This window comes from Diabrotica undecimpunctata, chromosome 7, assembly GCF_040954645.1.
Source record: "Diabrotica undecimpunctata isolate CICGRU chromosome 7, icDiaUnde3, whole genome shotgun sequence".
Classification (NCBI taxonomy): Eukaryota; Metazoa; Arthropoda; class Insecta; order Coleoptera; family Chrysomelidae; genus Diabrotica; species Diabrotica undecimpunctata.
Window position 1 is genome coordinate 137,313,635 of NC_092809.1, and position 25,535 is coordinate 137,339,169.

The following is a 25,535-nucleotide window of genomic DNA, read 5'->3' on the forward strand; positions in this document are numbered from 1 at the left end:
GAATTAAGGCGTAGCAAGTCCTGTACCAGCTACTAACAGAAGACACTGAATGGGAAATTGAAGGGAAACTTATAAGATGACACCGATTCACAAAATATACAATGGACAATAGACTTAGTGATAAGAATCTAGTTCATTTTCATGATCATCCAGCCTTGTGCGTCATCCAGTTTCTACCTTTGCTTCCTCTATCTGCTCGTGGGCTCCCCAGTTCCACTTCAGAATCTGTTGTGTCGTGTAAATCATCGAAAGTCAAAATGAGTAGATGTAGGAATCCAAAGAACAGGGAAGAGGTCTTCCACAGGGAAGTGTTGTAGCACCAATGAGAGAAAAATGACAGTGTACCTGTTTACAAAAACAAAGGGGATATACACACACTAAGCACTAGGAGCAATAATTTTTTACAATTTTGGGAAAAGATGATCCCAACAGCAATGTCTCGCTGAAATGGTTTCTGTGTTTGGAAATGAAGCATCACACCAGTCAACTATTTCCCGCTGGTATTGCGAATTTCAACGTGGTCAAAGAGGCATCTTTGGGCATTTCAAAGACTTCGATCCAAAAGATCCTACATGAAGAACTGGGTGTTACGAAGTTGGTTTTCCGTTGGATCCCTCATTTGCTCACAGAAGAGCAAAAAGCGGATCGCGTCAATTAATGTCGTAAAACATTGGAACGGTTCAACAAAGAAAGCTCAAAAAACGTTTACAGTATTGTTAGTGGCGATGAATCTTGAATTTACTCTACGAACCGAAAAATAAACGGCAATCCGCTGTGTGGGTGTTTCACGATGAGAAAAAACCAACAAAAGTGATCCGTTCTCGAAGTGTGTCAACGAAAATGGACGCAACTTTTGTGTCAAAATCTGGTCATGTGGCAAAAATTGCTTTATAAGATCGTTACTTCTGATTGGTATATAACCGTTTGTTTGCCAGAAGTTATCGCGAAACTCCGACAAAGCAACACACTTCATCAGGACAATGCAAGTGCTCACACTGTCCAAAAGACAATAGAGTTTTTGGAGCTTCAAAACATCGAATTGTAAAACCATCCACCGTATAGCCCCTAACGACTTCTAGTCCTAGTCTAGTCTAGTCTAGCCTAGTCTAGTCTAGTCCCTAGTCCTAACGACTTCTTAAAGTTCACAAAGATCAAGAATTCAATGCGTGGGCAGCGAATCCAGTCGCCAGAAGAAGCCATTGATGTCTTTAAAACAGCGATTATGCAGGTTCAACTGAAAACTGTAATAAATGTTTTACCAATTGGTTTGAAAGTATGCAAAAGTTTATCGATCTTGGTGGGACATATTGAAAGCAATCAAGTACTTTAAGTTTATCGATCTTGGTGGGACATATTGAAAGCAATCAAGTACTTTAAGTTTATATATTTTTTGTCTTTATAGATATATGCAAAACTAAAAAAACAACCCTCGTACGGCACTGCACGATATAATCGAGAAAGTGAAGGTAAATTGAGAAGTAATTTTTATTAGTTTAGTTCAAGTGTGTATTATAATAGAAAAATGTTTTGAGACAAATAAAAAACAAAGTAAAGAAGTAATCGTCATCAGTACAGTATCTCACTCTAACCGCTGACGTTCCCCGGCAATTCCAACTGATTTAAACCAATCCACGCTCCATAAATCAATTGCATAATGACCTAACATACTTACAATGTACCCGAAACGATTACATCATATCCCGATCCCACGTTAGCCTCGGCGCTTCTTATTTACGTATTTCATACCTGAAACAAAACAAAATATCGTTATTATCTTTAATAACAAGGAACCGTAAAAGAGTAATTTAATGGTTGCTACATTCGAAATTTATGGAATTTAATCAGTATCAATTCACAATTATTACATACATTACATTATTACCATAAACAAGCGAGCGAACACCTGTTTAAATTCTCTCAAACCAGATTTATACTCAAGAGAGATTTTATCTGCCGGTCATTTTCAACTTTACGACTTTCAGGCCTGTTGAGAGGTCATTGCGAGCTTAGATGGAGGGATCCGTGTATATTTATCGCTTGGCTCTATGTTATAAAACGTGGATCTTAAGATGCTCTCCATGTACAATTTTGAATTAGCTAATAGTTTGCCAAAACCGTAAAACCGTAGAAAGCATTAACTATAAATAAATAAAACTTTAGAATACATTTTTAGTGTATTATGGATTTCGTCACAAATAACGTATTTTATGTTTGATGTTTCTCTGTTTGTTATTATTCCCTACAAAGACTAGTCTTACGACTATTAAAGGTAAAGAAGTACGAAAAGAGTATCGAATTTGTATATAAACGTTATGACAAATTTTTTGTCTTCCAAAAATCTCAAACCAGGCCTAACATATTATTTGTAAGTTTGTAGCTTCATACAAGTACCGGTTTCGCGATCTTGTGTAACTTTTCTTACGATACATTCCATATACGACCTAAAGCCTGAAGTCTCCTCTGCTCGACGGAACCAGTGACAATATTTCACTTTTTTGTACCGAAAAATGTTGCCGTGTGACCGGCATCTTATCGAGCATTCTTTATAAGTACCTACCAGATTGTTTGACGGAGAAAGTCGAATTAGTTTATTTGATTTATGTCCTATCTTCAACTGCCTATTTTAAAAATTAACCAAATGAAAATGAGCCTTAGAAAAAAATAAACTAATAGAATAATATATAAAAAGAATAAATGTTTAACACTCATAATTTAATACAGAGTATTGGGAAATTAGGCAAAGGTTCTTCATGAAAGAAAATTAGAAACAGAAAACTTCATTGGTGTTTTTCATTTCGTCAAGTCCTGGCCCTAACTGATGAAATAACAATTTTTTTACAATATTCTTCAATTATTATTCCAATATTTTATTTCAGTAACTTATTCATCAATAGGATAAAGGGATTAATCCTTTCTAGGATAAAACAAACCGATTCCAATTCGATTCGTGTTTGGACTTGAAGGAAATCTTCATTGCACGGCTTAGGCATCAAATTCCGCTCCATCTTTGCAGAACGTGTTTCTCGTTTCGGTTTGGAATTTAATATTTGTTTAGTTAGGCGACGTCAAACCATTTTGTTTATATGTGGTTTCCCTTTTTTGTATTCTTTTATTTTCTGATGATCTCTCTTAAATCCTGACGCCCGGAGGGAGTGTAGTAGTGGTCATCATGATGTCGTATATTGTCCGTCTCCAACGATCTCTGTCTCTGCATAGGTCTTTTGCACACTCCTGTAATTTGATCGATCCATCTTGTTGGGTATCTTCCTCATGACCTTCGGCGTTCCACTTTCCTTGGATAACATGTCTAAACTATTTTAATTGCTGGAGATGGACTTTGCTGGATAGCCGTTTGCTGACTTTTAGCTCATTTAGAATTGAATTATTTGTCCTATCGTCGATCCACGGAATTCGTAACATTCTTCGCCAACTGAACATTTCAGTGGCGGCTATCTTTCTTCCTTCCGTTTGTCTTAGGGTCCAAGATTCACGTCAGTATTGGGAATATTAAGCAGTTGATACACCTCATTTTTATAGTTCGTGAAATTTGAGAGTCTTTCCATATTTTGGCCATCTTTCCCATCAGTCTTTTGCTAGATCACGTCTACGTTTTATTTCTTCTTGTAGTGACCGTGTGTTTGTGATCAATGGTTTTTTTTTGATTGGTCTGGTCGATATTTAGTTCTTATTTCACGTATTCTTTTCTTTCTCTATCAACACTTGCAATGCCTTTCGCTCTTCTGGGAAACCTTATTTTGCTAGCTTAGGAACACCTTTCTCCCAGGGGTCATTCTTTTGCAGTATGCACAGAACAAATAATCATTGAGAGCCTGATCTGAAAAACTGGGTAGCCAGCGAGATTATTGCGATCTACATTTAACACTGTCTTTGGGAAAACGCTTTTTCTTCTTCATTTATGACCTTTTTGTTGCCACCATATTCCCTGCCATCAAATAGCCTGTTTTTCTTCGAAGTCACCTCCTATCTTAGTGGAATATTATCATTCCATCTTTTCCGAGGACGACTGTGCTTCTTCTTCCAATTGGCGGCTTATACTACGCTATTCTCACTACTTTGTTATCTGCCATTCGACTGATATGGTTGTTCCATTCTCTTTTTATCTCGCTGTGATCTCTCTTATATTGTTCATAAACCTCCTGCGTTCTTTCAGATTTATATTTGAGATATGAATTTTTTCTTAGCATGTTACTTTTATCTCTTCCGAAAACCAAGATGTATCTGTCCGTAATCGTTTAGCAAAATAGTTTGTGCATCATAATATGCAGAGCAAGAACTCCTGTTATTACATTAAAACAGTTGCAAATAATGGTCTGAATTGTCGATGCATTGTTGGTTTTGATCTATTGTGAGCAAATGCTTCACCCACAACTTTCAATGACAAAAATTTTAATGCGAAATGGTGAATAAATATACTAATAGAAAGATAGATACAGTGTAATTTTGTCGTGTTTAAGCCTTTTCTACTTTTTTTATTTACACAAAGTCGCATCAATCATGACAGATTATTAGCGGACGTTGAAAGATTACAATACAAGTTTGTGTACAGATAAAATTCTACAAATTCATATATTAAAAAAAATTAGTCCATTTGATGAAATAAATTTATATCCTGTAGAAATGTAATTGTACAATTGGTTACATTACAGTTCAATATATTTTAAAGCTTACTTGGATGTGCAATTTAGACAGATAACTTAAAATGGAACTTTGAAATTAATAAAGGTCTTGTGAAATATTTTTCTTTTTCTCCTGGAAATGGTGAAATCTCGTACTAAATAATATTTAAACTAAGGATTTAAGTAAGGATAGAACAATACAATAATTGTTTCCTTGCATTTTTAATTTGAATATGTTCAAATATAGAGTTGTAAATTCTTTGATCCAACCAATCATGCAAGGCCTGTTGTGGAGACCAGGCGTCTTAAATCTAATTGCTCCTCCAAAACACCGAAACTATCTGTCACTAAGCGTACAAATAAGCTGAACTGCGCATTATCTGTGATGTCACCGTTTAAATCAAAAGATATTCAAAAATATATGCAGTCTCTCGATATTTTAAGCAAATATAATATAACTATTTTGAATTATCTTTTCCCCGTCGAAATATGGCTTTTTCTTCTTGCATACGATTAACAGCTAGAGTTCATTTTGATTGATTTTTTGTGGTTTTCCGCTTTCTTATCTTTTTTTAATGGCATTTCGATGTTCTTCTCGTCTAACTTGTATTCTTCGATCCGTCTGTCCGATGTACCATTTATCACAGTCTTCACACGGGATTCGTATATACTCCTTGATTTTCCAACTCCTTTTTTCTTCTTTTGATGGATCTTTACTTTTGCTTCGAGATTTCTGTGCCTTTTCAATCGTAGACGTAGAGAAGCCATTTTTTCTTAAAGCTTTTTTGACTTTGTTTATTTCCTCGTTCTTATGGTCCTCATCTGTTAGTTTTTCAGATCTTGTGATTAAGTATTTTATTACCGAATTTAATTATGCAGGATAATGGCACGAATCTGCGTGTAAATATCTGTCAGTGTGGGTTGGTTTTCGGTATACTGTATATCCTATGCTTTCGTCTTCTTTCTTTATAACCAACACATGTAAGAATGGACGTTGTTGGTTATTCTCCCGTTCCATGGTAAACTGTATTTTTGGATAGATATTTTTGCAGTGTTGCAGGAATGTATTAAGTCTTTCTTACCCATGTATCCAGATAATAAATGTGTCGTCAATATACCTAACCCACAGTTCCACAGTTTGAGTTTATGTTCTGCTATTTGTATTGCTTTTGATTCCATATCTTGCATAAACGGTGAACTGTAACGCCCTCTCGTGTAGACTAGCGTCACCATTACGTTCAGCATGATCGTAAACTGTAACGTGACCTAGGTCACACGTTCTCTCTCGCACTCATTGATTTCCCATGACGCCACACGTTTTCTCTCGCACTCGTCGATTTCCCTATCCCGCACAGAATCCCCCTATATCATCTACTATTATATCGTATCATTTGTCCCAATAAGATGACAATGCCATGATGACTAATGTGTCTGGTGCAAGATTGTAGCTGCTGCTTTACAGCGCAGGGCAGTGGCGTAGTATAAAAGATGAATTTTTACTGAGACGCAAAAACTAAATTTTTATTTTTTTCCAACATCTAACGTCACGTGCCGTGGACAAAATCAGTTCCATTAAGCAGAATATTAATTTGAGTTAATTTATGTTCACCCTGTGTGTACGTACCTTCTTCCCTATAATTGGTATTTTAGTTGATGAATTTATAGGAAAAACATATGCTTCCACTTTTTGAAAAAGATTCTCAGTAGTTTTGTGTCTCTTTAGAATATGAAGTGCACTCTTGCTAGCTTTCATAGCAACGGCTATTTCTTGCTTACATTGCGGCACCGGCTTCTTTAAAAATATTGTGTTTTAGAATTTATGTTTTGCTCTTGAGTATAGTTCATTAAATTGGGTTCCCTTCCATGGAAATCTTTAGTAGAAGGCTAAATATTTATTAGATCTGAAGGAAACCAGAGTGTTTTCCACTTTTGTTTGCAAGGATTTCGATGTTTCATCTTACCCCCGTAAATCAACGATTTCTTTTCGAATTCCATACAAATACAGCCTTGCAAATTCATCTTCACATTATTCTATTATGCGCGAATTGCCACGACAATGGAATGTTTTTTCAAATCTAAAATTTTAAACGACGGCTTTAACAATGGAACATTTAAATTATTATCAAAACTACAACCGTTTCTAATTTGTGACAACTGCGTACAGGTGCACCGCAATTTGTAGTGAGAAGAGTATTTGGTTTGCAAATGAGTCAATTGAATACTGAACAGCTGGGTATTAAAACTGGGCTCGATTTTATGAATAAACATTCCGTTCGACGCGGAATTTCAATAGATGACAATATATAATAAATTTTAAATGGCTGTTTCCACCGTTCTTCGTGGTATAAATTACCTTATATTTGAGTAGGCTTCTTAGAATATCTTGCATCATTATTTTTTAATGGCTTAACTTCGGTTCTTTCCCGATTGAACTAATATTATAGTCCGTACGCATTTTGGTGGGAAGGAGTAAAACTCTAGACATTCAGAACTAAAGCAGCAAATAAAATAGGATACCAGTACCAAATGACTCCAACGTAATTATCCAATGCATTTTTTATTAAAACAAAACAATGCATCGAATCCTACGATTAACCTACATTTTATATTGAACCTAATCTACTATATTTCTGTTCTAGGGATTCCCAACGATAGTAAATTCGCTTTCAAGTTTGAGTCGATTAAGTAATACACTCTTACTTTCCAGGTGTTGCTGTTGTTTGTTGCAGCATCAACTTTCGCTTCATCTTTTCAAGATGCGTTCTAACCTTTTCCTTCCTTTAGTATTTGTTTCGTCAGTCGATTTCCATACATTCTGTTTATTTGTCTTTTTTGTTTTTTCTTTCAACATTTTTGTTTGTACTTGGCTCTTTATAGCTCACTTTCAAGATGCAAAAGATAGAATTTTAACTAAAAATTGTTCATGGGTTATTTTTCACTTATTCAGAATAAGCTCAAGTTTCGAGAATAACTTTTCCAGACCTACAGAAAGGATTGAAAAATAATTAGTATTTCCCAAAAATTTACTTTTATATTTATAAGGTAAGATATAACAAACTTTTGGGGAAAATTTTCATAAAACAAGATACAACAAACTTTAGGGGAAAATTGTAATAACAACAAGTTTGTATCCAGGGTATTCAGTTTATTCGGATGACCGCTTTCACTTACTAAGGAATTTACGTCGTGATTTCTTTACTTGATAAGAAAATCTAGTTTGTGTTTGCCATCCACCGTCTTTCAAATTGCAGTCATTATATTGAGTATATGGTAGGAAAAACTGTGAAAGATGTTGGTAAAAAATATTGGCGTATTCCTCCTTTTTTTAATTCAAGCACAATCTTGCCAAATGCGCTGGACATGACGCTGATTTAAAAAGGAGTTCAAGCATCACTTGTCCGAAAATTTTTCAGGAAACAATAACAAAAATACCTTCAACATAACACAAATTATACTGAAATAATGGCATCTGATAAGTAAAAATGTTCCGAAAGGAAGGACTATTTCAGGCGGAACACAATCACAGATTAAGTTTGATAAAATAAAGGCAGATATCGAGCACAGTTTTATTAATTAAATCTTGCCCAAGTACTTTCGCTCACTAAAGCATCCTCAGGGGCATTTCGTCAATTTCGGGCTATCCAACAATCCCAGAATGTCATAAACGTTTTATGTTCATAAACTTTTTATCAAAGTTCATTTATTCGAGCATTCAACCTTATATCAATTTAATCACAGATTAGAAAAATCAGTATAGAGTCTTTGGTAACATACATAACTTACACCGAAGACCCAAACTGGAATACATGAGACCGTCCTTGGATTAACGGTGGACTATAATTACATCAATATTGGACTGATACTTCAGATTATACTCCGATCGACATTGGAATTATATTTAGGATCATACTTGGGACCCTAATTAAATAAGAAAATACAAAGTCAAAAATAGGTGAAGAGAGAGCAAAAATAAAAAGAAAGAAATACTAGACTAGCGACAATCTATGCAACTTAATACTTACAAATGGTGCGTTTTTGAAATGTAATTCGCACTACCCGCAGAAATATGGGGTTGTCGGTACGATATTGGAATAATTGGTATTAAATTAATATTTGCGTGAAGTTGCAAAACTGCAACAAATCGCAAAAGGCGTCCGAATGGGAGGGGCCCAGACAACATAGTCCTAGGTCAAGTAGAATACTGCTGGCTAAGCGGTTCGTTATGATCATAAGTGGCTCGACAATCCGTTGTGGATCTTTGCCTGCTCACAAAGAATTCGCCACTCCTGTCGATTCCTGACAACTTCCCTGCATCTTCTGACCCTTAGAATCTGTAGATCTTCTTCCACATCATCAATCCATCTCATTCGTGGTTGTCCTCTGCCAGTATGTCTTGTCTATGGCATGTCTCGTGTATTCGTGATCTGACATACTAGAAACATACCACTCAAAAATACCAAGAAGTGTTTCATTATTTTGAGATAAGGTCCACGTTTCAGCCCCATATATAAAAACCGGTCTTATTAAGGTCTTGTATATGTTAATCTTTACTGCACGTTTTATGTGAACAGTTCTGTTTGCTAATGCTATGCGTCTTTTTATTTCGTTGCTTGTCGTGTTTGTTGGGTTTACTAGCGATCCAAGATATGTAAATTCTTTGACTTGCTCAAAAGTATGGTTGTTAATTTGAATTCTCTGTTGGATATTTCGAGGGTTTTTAGAAACCAACATATATTTGGTTGTTTCACTTGCTGCGACCGCAAGCGTTGTAAAACACTGCACCATGTCTCTCATACTTCTACCTACTATAACTATATCGTCAGCGAATGCGAGAATTTACGTCGATCTATTAAAAATAGTTCCATTCATTCTAATATTTAATTGTCTGATTGCCTTTTCCAAGGCAATATTAAAGAGGAGACACGCCAGCGCGTCCCCTGTCTTAGACCATTATTAATTAAAAAAAAACGTAGAGTTTTCTCTTTCAATTCTAACGCATGAGCTTACGTTTTGCATTGTTAGTTGGGTCAACTTAACCTTAAGGTGGGATCCCAAAATCTATCATTGCATTATATAATGCAGTTCTTTTCACACTGCCATAGGCTGCTTTAGAGTCAATTAAGAGATGGTTTGTATCTATGTTATATTCTAGTGACTTTTCTAGAATCTGCCTATGTGCTTGAATTTGATGTGTAGTTGACTTTAAAGCAGTAAAGCGGTTCATTAGAACAAGAAAATAGCTCTCTTTTAACAAACACTCGGTTCTATCGAAAGAGCCTCGCACGAGGTCATCCCAATAATTTTTAGCTGGCATCCTTCCTCCTTTTTAAATCCTCAATTACATCGAGAAATACAAAGGTAAAACAAAACAATAATACGACCAGTCCTAACATATGTTTCAGAGACCTGGACTCCTAACAGGACACCTAAGGAGACATAACAAGTAATAAGAAGTTAGACTGCTTCGAAAGAAAAGTACTAAGGCGAATCTACGAAGCGGGGATTGACAATGGAGTGTGGAGAAGACGACACAACTTCGAACTTTACAAAATATACCAAGAACCAGATATCGTAAAATACCTTAAGATACTACGTTTGAGGTGGGGAGGGAATGTTATCAGAATGGAACAAACTGAGCCAGCTAGAAAAATGTTCCGTGCTAGACCAATTGGTGAAAGAAGAAGAGGAAGACTCACAACAAGATTTCTTGATAACATAGATGAAAATATAAAGAATTATGGAAATAGGTGTTTGACGGAAGAATCCGATGAATAGGAACGACTGAAGAGAAATTCTTGAGGAGGCTAGGACCAACACAGGATTGTAAAGCCAGAACGAATGAATGAATCCTTTCTCAGCCCCACAATATCCTAATCAATCAGTCACAGTCCAACTTCCCTAACTACAGCCAGCCCACCAGTACATCCCTCAAAATCAAAGAGGTAGATGAATTTACAACGCCAGAACCTAACTATAATCAACCGTACATACATTTTGGCAGAATTGCAGATATAAATTAATGCAGAAATGTATATTTCGAATACGAATAGTGGTTATTCCCTTTGTTGCTTTTCATAGAAAAAACTTCTAAAGGGCACCTAAAAACAATATTTCCTAAAACAAAATGCGAATTTAGTCATATGATTACATAGAGTTAAAATATCTTAATGACTAATTTATTAATTAATAAAGATAAGGGTACAAGAAGAACAAACTATTAAGAATACTTACACTACCAGACGAAATATTTAAAAGTTATACAGTTCTTCTCTTTTTCCTAAAAGATTTGATAATTTTTCGTCGTTTCTTTTATCTTTTTTCGGAACATTTTAAATTTGTAGAAATTTAAGATTCTTTCGGTGTAGATCCATCATCCCGTATTTGGAGGAAACTCGAGCGGCCATTTTGCTAACTCGGCAACTTGCTTTAATTATTTTTATATTTGCACGTTCATGTATAAATAATCGGAGTAGATGTATTTTTGCTCTCAGAAATCCTAACGAGTTCGGAGACAAGCTCAGAATTCCCTCGGCATCTTTCAGTTTGCTGTGCCAGCACGAACACACTGATTAATTTGTTCTATGGATAAGTTTTATAGCAAACTTTTCCCTGTAGATGCTGAAAATCGTCGTCCTAGTTCAAAGTTTACTTTTTCATTTTTTACCGTAATTAGGACAATTTTTTTGCTACGGTATTAAAATTAAATTGATGACCAAGGGATTGTGCGGTATCCACTAATTAGCAGATTACGTAACTAGTTATTTTATTTCGATACTTTGATATTATTTTTTAAATGTAATTTAAGAATAAATACGAGTGTACAAAAAGGGTGTACATATGTGAAATTATGAATATAATTTCAGCAAATGAGGACTGTATTACATAGGGCTGGTTCAAATAAATTAGGATGTGTGGTAAAAGGTTATACAGATTATAGCGAATTAAGTTTATATAAAGTCTTACCAATTCTTCTGCTGCACACACAAACGGTATTGACAGGCTACACTCGCAGTTGTTTTTCATACGCGGAATCTGCCGGGTGCCGGTTTATGAATACGTGTTTCGCGGTACTAACACTTAGATCACGATATAGAGCACATTTTGAGTCTTTACATGATTTAAATAGTATTTTCGGTATTTTTCGCGTAACTATATGCGAGAGAGTTAGAGTGGAGAAAAAGCGCGCTAAGTCTGTACCAAGCGATAGGTAACAGGCTAGAGAGATTATACGTCTGCCTAGTAGGACTCAGCAGACGAAAGAGCCAACGATTGTCCTTAGCGACAGTCAAGAATCAAGAGAGACCCTTGTCACCAAACGATAGTCAACAGGGGAGAGAGAGAGTGTCCGTTATCATCGATAGACAACAGGGAAGAGAGAGTCTTTCTTGTTTACTATCTTACAACTGTCTGTATTTCTAATGGAGTGGGGTTAAAATGTGAGTAGGAAGGATTGGAGAACGGGAAATAATTGTAAAATTGTGGTAGAATGGTAGCTAGTAATACAGCGAAAAAATGGCATGATTTTTCGCATGTGAAAAAATTGAACAACGAGAGAAAACTAAATATTAACCGAGCTTAAGTTTTGGAAGTAAAAGATATACTATGAGAAGTATTTCTGCATTGTGGTAGTTTGATGGGTAATATTATGGTCAGTTCTTGCGATATCCTTTATTTGGTTAAGCAAAATAACTACCTTTATAAAATTTCTTAGAAATTAAAAGGTTGCCCCATTTTCCTGCATCACAAAAACTTTGTACCTACAAAAAGAAGTTTTAGTCAGAAAAAATTGTACTGAGCTTATTGTGACATTACGTTGACTTATCATTGTAGAAATTGACAGTGAAAATAGGCTTTGATAGTATACTCGTATAATTAGCCCAGTCTGGTTATGCAAAAATCATCGATTTCACGGCAAAAATTTTCGCAGATATCTGAAGCTTTTAAGACATAGGTGTGGGTTACCAGATAACGAATAGTACTAGTATTTCTACCTTGCATTTTTTTTAAACAATAATTTATGGTCATAATTTGATTTTTTGTCTATAAGTTTTTTCCCTTATATTTTATATAAACAATATTTATATCAGTTGTTTATATCAAGAATATCTTTATTTTCCCGTTTTTTAAATTAAAATTGATAAATAATTTACGGAGATATTTGCAAAAAAACAGTTTTTTGCACTAATTTATAATTTTTATTAATTTTTTTATTAACAAAAAAAAATGTTATTAATACATTTGAACATCGAGGAATTACCGTCTTTTAAATTTGTGCGAAATTTCCTCCCGATCGGTCAAATAGTTTAAAAGTTATTTAATTTATTTATGCCTGAGGCTAAATATTTAAACCATTAAACTTGCTCTAATAATGATACTAGACACATTTAGCAAATTTCATAGGATTCTTTAAGACTTAAACTGTCTCCGAAGTTAAATGCATATTGAGTTTTCATCGAAATTATTTACAAAATAAACGTTTGAAAAAGGGGTATGTTTTTACTTATAAACAATTGTAATAACTTCTATATTTTTCAAGCTACAGACTTGTACGTACAACCATTGGATAGCTGGTAAAACAACTCACATTAAAAAAAACCTTCTATGACCAATAGGAACAGTTAGGGATTTTTACAAAAAATCATATCTCCATTGTTTATAAACATTAAGAAGTAAAATTTGCACAAATTTTGAATGAAAATCTAAACTTTATATTGAAACTTAAAGCTATAAAATTCATAAAATTTTTCGAAACTTACAGCCCTTCGAAACGAAGGTACGTTCGAAAGATCGATATAGGAAAGGGGATAATTATTTCAGCTCCGTTTTTTTTTTTTTTTCGAGATCGGAATTTCAAATATTCAGCGCATTCGATTTTCCTTATTAAAACGATACCGAATGGGTATTGAAGAAAATGGGGGTCGTTTTGAACGTAACTCAATAAAAACTGTTTTTTGAAAAAAATAATGTGTTAAACTAATGATGCCACAAAATTCATTTGATTTGAACGTACTCAAAAGTTTGAGGGGATTTAGGGCTGCACACCCCCTTAAAATTTTTGTGTGCGCTTAGATTTTGTTGTTTTCTTTTGTATGAAAAATGCTTTCAGAACAAGAAAGTAACGTGTCCATTTTTATTACAAAATGTCAAGCAGTTTAGGAGATAATGCAAAAAAACAATTTTTATTTTGTAACTTCAAAGAGCTGTAACTTTTTTTGTGTACACTTTTGTACTAAGGTAAGTTGGATTCAATCAATTTATTTTTGTCCCCGGAATGCGTGATTTAATTTATGATATACCTTTTTGAAACACCCAGTATATGAAAAGTATATTATAAGAAATCTTGCAAGGATGGAGAGGCGGAATAATGATAGGTCGTAGGTGGCAACAGGATCACGCACCTTAGATATGAAGAAGATACCGTAATGTAAGTTTACTCTGAAAAAGAAATAGAACGAAGGAAAATGAAAACCCAGATTTTTGACTTAATCCAGACATGGTCGTCATTTTCAAGTGTGAGTTCCATCCAGAATCTATAATCATCGACATTATGTGGTTTGATTTTAAGTTTATTTAACATTTTAAATAACGTAAATTAAAGATTTTTATACTGTTTTGCAGGGGGCTTTTTGTAAATGCTTCAAGTATCACTAATATGGATCTGATCGGACCGAACACGTTGTGAACAATTTTTTATTTCTTTTGGATATTTTTATAGTTTTATAAATTATTATACCAATAAATTCTTTTCAATAAAAAATTTGTAACAATTTTGGACATTTTTTAAATAAATTTTACGCTATTTTTGGAGCATTTATTTGCTACCGCGTTTTCCGTGAGGCTTGTCACCTTGCCGCCTTTAACAAATAAAGAACTTGGAAATCTTATTTTTGAATTCATTGAATTCCCCAACTAATTTACATTTTAAAAGGGCTTATATTTAGAGAGTGTTTACAACACGCTTCTACTCTTTCTGCTTCTTGTTTTTCTTTCTTTTTTTATAAATTTTGAATACTTTACACCTTTAATACCCCGTGCCGCGTTCTTGGAGGTATTTTGATAGCTTTTCTGTTTCTTTCGAAATTACTTATCATAATACAAACGTAAAAGTCTTTAAAGTCTTAAGTTTCGGGTACGAATAGCAATTAGATCCTTTGAAGTTTGAATAGGGATTGCGACTTAAATTCCTTCTATTCCATTCGGGTAGTATTGACGAAATTTGTGGGGAAAAAGCTCGTTGGCAATTCTGAAAGTGCGTAAAGTTGGCACCCCAATTTTGGAACTTTGAAACAATTCGGTTTCGGATCGATGGCAATTTTGGTCATTTTCGGGGTCATTTCTAAGGGGATATGTGTCGAAAACAAAAGAAACAAAGAATATATAACAGATATAATAAAAATAAAAGCGATAGAAAAACAGATGTTTCGTGGATTTTGTATTGCTTTAAAGATAAAACTAAAAAAATAACCGTGAAAATAGCAATAATATACTGAGATTTCGTACGGGTCTCTGGAGAAGGTTGCGTATTTGTGAAAACTGAATCAAGTCCATATGCCACAGAAAGGTGGCAGTTTTGATCACAATTACAGAATGAGGACTAGACAATACCAAAGTTAGAGGTGGAGGCGGTAAAGTTAGATGTGTCTGGGAATACGTACTTTGATTTTAGAATATTATCCTACTGTAGTTTCTACTTTATTTTTCTTCGTGTTAAAAACGTCTGGTAGCCAAACTTTCAGCTTTTTCATTACCTAATATACCCATATAGCTTTTGACCCAAAAAAATATTATATTTAATTTTTCAATCTCTTTTAAACTGCATAATATGGAACATTTCGTTCCGTCGTATGCTTTTTCTTGAGTAAAAGGCCGACTTAGAATGAGTTAGACTCGTTACTCACAATTATTTGAAGTGCCGATAAATGCCGATATGAATGTCAAGCCCAAGAAATCCTTCAACATCTTACCTGGGGCTGTCCACTTGGAATCAACACCGTATCTAAGTGGAAAAAAATGTCAGCTGAAAAATTGGAATAGACACAAAAAAACATAAAATAGCAAACCATTCTCATCGATTTTCATCTGTATCAGCCTTGTTCAAGCAAGGTGTTTCTGAACAGGAGATATTTAAATTAACAGGTTACTCAAATGCAAGCTCTCTAAAACCATATCTGCAGCTGGATTCCAGTCTAGAGGGATGCTTCTTGAGGACATAGTCTAGACTGTTGATATGAAAGCTGCCACTAGAGATAACAAAAAGCAAAGAACAGATGCACTGGGCTGGACAACGATGTATATATTGTCAGTAAACAGAGAAGAAATCACCCACAAAAGGGATTCCTTATGAAACCTAGAAACTAAATATCCATCCAAGCCCAGATGCGACAAAAGATCTTTACCTATATTTATTGCGCAAGTGCCAAGAGAGAAAAGAGAGGCCATAAGAAAGTTACCATATACACACAAAACTTGAAAATGACCATCAAAAACTTAAACAGACCGACAAAATCCATTTAATGCTACAATTGTCAGGCATATCAACCTACAAGTAGCAGATACAACGCCACCAAACCTGCACGGAAACCACAAGGCATCACAGTATACACTCCCTTGGAACCAGCCCACGGAGTGTGCCAACTGTGATCGACCTCACTTGGTCAACTTCGGACATTGCAGACGAATTCCATATGGACCAAGGCACGGAACAATATCAAGAAATAGCCCATCAGAAAAATCAGACATCAGACTAAGAACAGACACCGTACAAATGGTTTATGGAAACGATGAAGAAGATGAAAAATCGGATAGAAACGATTAGTCAGCGGAAAGAGGTGCCTGGACAGGAGACATCGGGCGAGTAACTAATCAATGTTTCTTTATTTCAGAGGGCCGAGGCAGTCAATCCGTATCAATCGGAGTGATGATCAGAAGACAACACTCTCCTAAAAGGAGAAATGCGTAAGAAGAAAAATAGAAGACCCGCAAACGAGAGGACACACTCCAGTCCTTTACATGCTGGAAACCGTACAAATTAACAGAAACGACAATACATGAATACAATAAGAGAAAGGTCCTTGAGTTACCTCAAATAAAAACAGAAGAAGAAATCGTGGTGCAATATTCATAGACCCCTTGTGAAGAGCATAAGGGATGGTGGAGAACCTGGAAAAGGTCAGACCCTTAAGTATGTTGTGTGTGCAATTGGACTGCAGTCGTGACACTTATTTCAAGAAAGATTTCAACTGCATTCATTAATAATATTTAAAAAAGAACTTATTAAGTAATAATTGTACACGTATTTCGAACCACCTCGTAATTTTCCATTGTATATTTTCAAAATATAATAACACAATCCTTTCCTTCATCACCGCGCGAAATATATGTCAATTTCAGTCCCAACACCATGTTTGTGCATTAGGTAATTAATTACACAGAAAATCTCTCGAACATTCATCCCTGATCCACTAACTGAAATTGAAAAAGTGAAAAAGTACTTTCATCGAATAATATTCCTCTCCTAGTGCCCCTCGACTCACTCCCACCCTTTATCTGTCAACAGTAACCCTCGTCGAGTTCAATTAGAGCCCGGGACCCTTTTTAAAACTTTCATAATCGATTAAATTCAATATTGTCCTGGTGGCATGGCATTCGCTCGTTTCCCGCACACCCCACATCATTAAATACTAGCTTAATTATTTTTTTATTATTAACGATGGTCACGAGGCTGAAGAGAACAAGAACTTATAGAAAATCAAATAAAACTCTTCACAATCCTCATTAACAATATTTCTGCCTCATTAACTCGATACCTACCGTATTTCTCCATTGGAAGTGTCATCCTAATAATTTATTATTAGCTTAGAATTGCATTAGGATGTTAGGTATATTAGGATTACATTATTTTGCAGACTGTGTGAAGGACTTCTAGGAGGCTTGTTGTTGACTAGACCCATTTCTCGAAGACAGGAGAGTTCTATCTGCGTCCAAAGCCCACACACCTTGATATTATCAATTCTTTTAATTATTGTGTTCCTTTGGCTCTTAACCATAACACCTTTATTTTTTTTTCTGGCACTCTTTCCAGGGTGTTGACATCAGCAACTTTTTGTATTAGATTATCTTCCCTGCGTTAAACAAGCTTTCTCATTATAATACTATTAGTATTTATATTATTATTATTTTCCAGATTTAGCCATAAGGCTCACACGCCCTCTAAGGGGAAAATTCACTCATTCCAGATACCTACGGTATCAAAAGGATTGAGCTCTGGTGGGACTCTTTCCGTGTTGTCGAGCCCTAGGTGACTTGGTTTGCTGGAGTATCTCCCAAAAATTTTCGTACACATCTGGACGTCTCGAGGAGTACAGCTTTCTGTATGGCCTTATAAAGATGTTCATTTAGACCCAGCTGTTTTATGTTCGCTAGGAGGTTTTTGGGAATAACACCAGTAGTAGATGTAATAATAGGTACTGTCTGGGTACTTTCCGTTCTCCATTGTCTCCTGATTTGTATTTCTAGATCTCTATACTTGGCGATCTTTTCGTTGTATTTAACACGCAAATTATTGGCGTTAGGTATCGCCACATCAATAAGTGTTGTCTGCCTGGTAAGTTTGTTAACTAGTATGAGATCCGGTCTATTATGTGCCACCGGTTGGTCTGTGAGCACAGTGCGGTCACAGTATAGCTTGCAGTTGTCATTTTAAAGCATTCTGTCAGGGACATATTGATAATAAGGAAGATGGTCGGTTTGGAGAAGTCCCAGTTTGTCAGCTAGTTCTTGGTGGATAATCTTTCCTACTGAGTCCTGGCATTCTTTATAGTCAGTTGCGACAAACGCCTGGCAGCCCCCGGTAAAATGTTGGATGGTTTCTTGGGCTTGGCATCCATATCGGCATTTGTCATTTTGGACTTGAGGATCTTTAACAATATATTTCAGGTAATTTTTAATTGGAATAACCTGATCCTGAATGGCAAGTAGAAAGCCCTCAGTCTCGGGAAACACCTTTCCTCATGTCAACCAATGACATATTCTTGGCTGATCTCATTGAGATGTCGCCCATGCAGAGGTTTACTCATCCAGGTGCGCATTTTTTCTTGCTTTGTTTTAGCGGCGTTGTATCAACTACTGCGCAAATTGCTCGATGTAAGGTAGATGTCTTAGCCTGCACCTGAAAATAAGTTTATCCAATTGCTCACCTATGTCCATAAGTCCTCTTCTCCCTTGATATCGCGGTAATGTTGTTCTCTCTACTGTACTGCGTGGATGGTGTTTTTGCGCCTTTGTGAGAAGTGTTCTTACTTTCCGCTAAAGACTCTCTATATCCGTTTTTGACCACTTTATAATACCAAATGAGTAGCTCAGCGCGGAACAGGCATATGTATTTAATGCCTTAAACAAATTTTTACTATTACGATATGACCGACTTAGTTGTCTTACTCTCCGTGCGAAGTCGAAAGTTAGTTCGGTTTTCATTAGTTTATGGTCAATTTTTGGCGCTTGCTGTACTCCGAGATATTTGTACATATCATTTTCACCCATTGCCTCGATGTTTTGGTCATCTCGCATATCGAAACCTCCGGGCTGAACCTTTCCCCTGACTATATTTAGTATTTATTTATTGTTTTTTATATTATTAAGTAAGTTTTGCAGTTTTGCCACTATTAAATAATAAAAATGGCAATTATTTCTAATTCGTACCAAGCCACCTCATCTAGCGCCTATTAGATGCCTATAGTACAAATCAGACGAGAAGGAAAAGATATTTCAGGATATTTATTGATAATAAACTGTATTATTATATGTATTTCGATTTTTCACCATTTTAACGTGTATAATAATAATTTATACCGATATTTCATATCACACTGCACTAGCAATCCAATTCTTAAATTTTTTTTGTATTATTGTATCTCATGTTATGAGAGCAGGCACAGAAAACATGGGAAGACTTATTATCCAAGGAAAGGTAGAAAGCCGAAGATAACGAGGAAGATCAAATTATGCAAAAGACCTATGTATGAGTTAAAAGAAATGACCAGAGACAGAGATCATTCGTTAAATGAGAATTAAATGTATATGCGATATTTTCTGCTTTTATTTCACTTGCTATAAATGATTTTACGTAATATACATACTCAATTCGAAGGGTAGAACCCAACGTGTTCTAGATTAAACGTATATACCCAGACTCCTTTACTGTGTAGAAAGCAACAGTACGCGAAATAAGTGTTTTGAAGGTTAGAGACTATTACCAAAGCTTAAAAGCAAGTAAAGCGGCGGGATCTCTTAATGACACAATCTGGAAGAACAAACACCTAAGACAAGACACAAAAACAAGAATCTATAAAGCAGCGATTAGACCTATATTAACATACACGGCAGAGACAAGACCTGACACATCTAAACGACTACTAGAAACAACAGAGATGAAAATACTCCGACGAATATCAGGGAAAAGTCTGTTGGATAGGGAGAGAAGCGAAAACATAAGAAGAGCATGCAATATAGAAGACATAAATGAATGGACGACAAAACGGAAACAGGAGTGGAACGAACACAATAGAATGGCAGAGGATAGTACAAATAGCACGAGATAAGTCACCAAATAGACGAATAAGTATTGGCAGGCCAAGAAAAAGATGGTGCGACAATTTAAACAATTTAGGAGGCTAATATTGAAGAAGAAACAGGCTTTAAAGCCTACATATAAGAAGGAAGGAGAAGAAGAAGAGACTATTACTAACCGAGAGTTATATTACTAACCGATTGTGAAGAAAATTTACTTATCAATTAATTTCAAGAACGACAAAAAGAGCTGTACATATAATAGTGACGTACGCGTCAATAACGATGAAGGGAACTATACGTATATTCTATACACGCCGCAGGAAATTGTAGCAGGAGACCGCACTTCAAGCATAGCTTACTGTATTATATTCTCAGAAGATGATGTGATTTTCAGTTTTCTCATGTATGTGTAAACTTACAATCCGTTATTCTTAATACTGTAAATATTGAAAGTTTCTGAACACACACAAATCCCGAAGATATTAAAGGAATTTCCTCTGTTGCCTTCAAACATTTTAAATAATAAAAATATGTTTGTTTTCGGCTTTCTATAGAGAAATAAGAAAGAGGTTGTTAATGTACAGATATGTCAAAAGGGATATATATATATATATATATATATATATATATATATATATATAGGTTATAAGGTTCTTGAACTCCTAAGTGGAGCATAGAGCTTCAGTGAAAACGCGCCATCGGGTTCTATTTTGCGCTAAGGCCTTCACCTCATTCCAAGACTTTCCTTGGCCTCTTATCTCGTCCATGATGGATCTTCTCCAAGTTTGTACTGGGAGACCTCTTTTTCTTTTCCCTTGGGGATTCCACTCTAGAGCAGTCTTTGCGATACTGCAACTATTTTTTCGGAGTGTGTGACCGATCCAACCCCACTTTCTGGACTTAATTTCATTTTGTACCCTCTTTTGTTTGGTCAGGTGTAGCAGATCGTCGTTTCTGATGGTGTTAGGCCAGAATATACGAACAATTCTTCGTAGACATTTGTTAACAAAGACCTGCAGTTTGTCTGTGAGGGTGTTTGTCACTTTCCAGGTTTCACATCCGTAGAGTAGAACAGACATGACATTTGATCGGAATATTCGGATCTTTGTCCTTGTAGTATACTTGCCAGATCTCCAGACAGGGTTGAGCGTGCTGAAAGCTTGTTGAGCTTTTCGTATCCTCATACGAATATCGTCTTCTGTACCTCCGTTTTCTATTATGACACTTCCAAGATACGTAAAGTTTTCCACATTTTCAATCTGCATATTGTCGATAGCAAATAGCGTGTTGTTCCTTGCATTTATTCTCATGGACTTGGTTTTACTAATATTGATTTTCAAACCTATTTTATTGGCTTCAGTGGAAAGTGTTTCCAATTGGTAAGCCAGATCTTGGAACCTTTGACCTAATAGACAGATATCGTCCGCGTATTCTAGATCGCTTAGGCGTGTGGTTAACGTCCATTGTATCCCTCTTGTGTCGCAGTCTAGTTTGGAGAGAACATAGTCTATAGCTATGTTAAAAAGAAACGGAGAAAGCACGCATCCCTGTCTAACTCCAGTAAGTACGTTGAATTCGTCACTGTTGATCCCATTGTGTGTCACGCTGCATTTCGCATCAGTATATAGTGACTTTATAATAGAAATTATTTTTTGCGGGATGTTTCTTAGCTCTAAAATTTTCCATAGAGCAGCGTGAGACAAGCTATCAAAGGCACGTTCAAAATCAACAAAAACCATGTATAGGGGTGTGTTCCATTCAACCGATTGTTCCATTATTACCCTCACAGTATTAATGTGGTCTATGCAGGAGGATTCTGGCCTAAAGCCTGCTTGATTAGCTCGAAACTCAACCTTGTTTGTTATTCTTTTCAGTATGATGGTCGCAAAAATTTTATTTATGACAGTAAGCAAGGTTATTCCTCTCCAATTTTTGCACAGTGTGAGGTTGCCTTTTTTTGGAAGCTTGATAATGTTACCTTTTTTCCAGCCCGCTGGAATGTGGTTTGTTTCCCACACCCACTTGTTGTTTCTCAGAGATTTGATAGCTGCTATTATCTCCGTTTTGGAAGGGGCCTCGCAAGAAATATGCAAGTCTATATAAGTCAAAAGGGATAACTTCAACAAATGGTGTAAGTTTAATAAAGTTGGATACACAACGCAACCAAAACAAAAGATAATAATATGAGAATATATTAAAAAAACGGTTAGAGTCAGTTGGAAGAAATAAAAAAGAAACACCTTTCTTCCTTCATACTTTAAGAAGGAGTCTATTGTTTTTTTTATTCAAAAGCGAACTGCTGAATTCAAATAATAAATACTTATTTACTATAAACTCTTCGGATACCGTGTTATATATTAAGCCACATACTAATAGAAAATAAATATGCCAGAGCAAATACCGATACTAGATCCTAAAAAAAGGCAAATGTTGATAGCGATCTTGTACTAATGCATAATTAATTAAATAAACAAATAAGTAAAAAACAAGCACCGCAAAATAGAGACAAATCGGCCAAAGAAATTAGGCCAAATCAGATTATTTTCATGCCTAAAAATCGTGGTATAATTTATGGCCAATCTTTTGTGACACCCTGTATACAAAATTGAGCAGTTGCATAAAGTTTAATTACTAAGGATATGAACAATGTTGTTTATTTGGTTAATTTTTTAAGCAGTTGCAATAAATGCACTGTTTTAATGTTTCAATTTTTAAAGATCGCTGATATGAGGCTTAAGTATTTTGCCATGTCATAAAGGAGTTTATGATCAACGTAAATCAGAGACATGTGTAGAGAGAAAGTCGTTTACCTGTACCGAATACTGGATAAGATTAATTCAAATCATATAGTTACAAATGGATAGTGTTCAAGCCTAAAGAATGTGTGGAAAAAACGCGTGAGAATGTTTTTTTTTATTTCCACGTACTAGCTAATGTTCTTACATGTATATTACAAACGATGCCTCACTAACTGAACTTTGCCTATCACTTCTATATATCGATTGCTTTGCCATATAAGTGATTATGAAGAAATGCCGCTATATTCCGTCATTTCGACTGTAATGTAGAGCTTCTAGACCGATAAAGAACGAAATCGAATGATATATTAAATATTTCTGCACTATCTGGGATGCTGCTGTCGCTTCCACGGCTAACGTTCCCGGTGAACAATTGCTCACTGACACGGAGTAAATGTATGAGCCTCGAGTCGGTCCAGTGCCAAAAAAATAGCTAAGCTATTGCTTCTACGAGGGTGTAGTCAAGTGTTACCAGACCGAAGTAATAATTTTAATGGATAAATTAAATCTTAACACGATTTATTAGTTTCAAAGAATCCCTGTTCACGGTTTTAAAGCATGTTATAATGTTGATAGTACGCTAAACGGCCAAAAGTGCTAATCAGATATTAAATCATTAGCGAGCACAGTGAACAGTTGAGGCAATGAATTTATTTACTATGGAAGTTCCTACTAGACCTGACATACAAACATACATGCAATAAAACTTTAACTTATGTCCCGATGAGTTTAAAAATCGAATTATTTTTAACATGGAATATGAAAAACTTTTGAAATTTAAGAATTGTTCAGTGCCCGCTTCTAAAATTGTTGGGGCCGATAGCCGTTAACGCGACATCCATAGAGCCAACTAATTGTAATATTTACTCGAGATTTAAGACATAATATGGCTTTTACTCTGGTAATGTTGTTCTTTCTACCGATGTTTTTGTGTCGTTATGAGAAGTGTTCCTACTTTTTGCCGAAGAATTTACTCTTATTTACTTACTTACTATTAGAATAACTCTATAAGAGATGCTATCAGATATTAAGAAAAAGACTTTCATTTTTTATATTCAAAATATATGTGGATGCACGCTTGAGAAGGTGGGAAACGTTATGAAGATTATATTTCTGTGTTCTAGTATAAATTTTATAAATTGCATCATTCATTCATTGATGTATCGTACCATACATAAGACTGTTTATAATATAATAACGAACATTGTGATGAAGATCAAGGAAAAATAGAAGAAAAACGGAATCCAGGCCGTAGAAGAATGTCATGGCTGCGTAATTTGAGAGAGTGGTTTGGCTGTACCACTAATGAACTCTTTAGGTCAGCTGTAAACAAGGTCAGGATAGCTTTGATGATTTCCAATCTCCGATAGGAGTGGCACAAGAAGAAGAAGACGTGATGAAGATTAGGTATGAAGCTTTCAGACTATTTCGAATCAAAACAGAGAGTACAACAAGGTATAATCTATCTACTCGCCGCCTTCATAGTATTCTCGAAAATAATTGTCGACACATAGCCCAATCATTTGCCCATTTTTGTTTACAGTTTTCACAAGCAAAAAATGTTTGCTTCTTTTCTTTTTTAAAGAGCGAATTCGGCACTTTCTTCGTTTTTTTTTAGATAATGTGTTGTGGGTTTTGCCTGTCTTTTTCTTGATTTGTGTAAAATTTTGAGGCAGTCAAGTATTACTAGCTCCCTGAACTGTAAGTAGGTAATTTTTTGTTCGTAGCTTTATTACGCAAATATGTACCATTACATAAGCATAGATCCAGAAAATATAAAAATATTACCTTATACTTTTTTTGGCGTAGGATAATATGAAAGCATTTGGTCACTCCTTTCCACGCCAGACATATTTCTACTATAGTCGACTACCACAATTGGTTTTTCTTTTTCCCGTTGATTAGTAATTTTCTCAGATGCAGATCCGTCGTTATCATAAGAAGTAGTACATCCTTTCACTTTAACACCATAATATTTGTCACTTTACTGAAAATGATTTCACCTTTGCGTAATTTCTAGTTTACTATAACTTTAGGGTTCCCTTTCAGGTTTTTTCGTAAGTCAAAACAAGATTCACTATGCGAGTCTTGTTTTGATGAAGGAATTCTGCAAGCTGCACACTATTGTAACAGTTATCTAAATACAATGTGTGATCTTTTCCAAAACATCCTTGCGTATCCAATAAAACCTTGCGTATGTTTTGGAAAACATGTTCCACATTTTGTGTAAACGTTAAGTCTTTATAGCATCTTTCTTGGTAAAGCACATACACCGCCGAATTTGCTCAAACCCATTTCTTGACATGATATTTCCAAACACTGGGTGAGCATATAGTGGACTCGTAATCACTGGACAAAAGCACGGTTGAAATAAGGGACTATTCGTAAAGTCTATGAGGCCGACTTTATTTAGTAACTTAAGGCAAGATTGATGCGAATAATTACAAATACAAAACAATATACAAAACCTTAAGTAATTCGAGAAATTATTCAGTATGCTATTGAAACAAGAGCTAATACAAAAAAATAAAGC

At 35.3% G+C, this 25,535-nt stretch overlaps 1 protein-coding gene and 1 long non-coding RNA gene across 3 annotated transcripts in view; both read right to left on the bottom strand.

Annotated features, from left to right (window-relative positions):
- The window catches only part of LOC140445886 (Krueppel-like factor 7), a 730,239-nt gene that overhangs the window by 595,786 nt on the left and 108,918 nt on the right, over positions 1 to 25,535 (bottom strand). The gene's annotated exons all lie outside the window — the stretch shown is intronic.
- LOC140446989 (uncharacterized) overlaps positions 1 to 25,535 on the bottom strand; it is a 105,327-nt gene that overhangs the window by 43,684 nt on the left and 36,108 nt on the right. The window contains exon 3 of the long non-coding RNA XR_011951546.1: positions 1,673 to 1,746. This is a non-coding gene — a long non-coding RNA (uncharacterized lncRNA). The remainder of the gene's footprint in view (positions 1 to 1,672; positions 1,747 to 25,535) is intronic.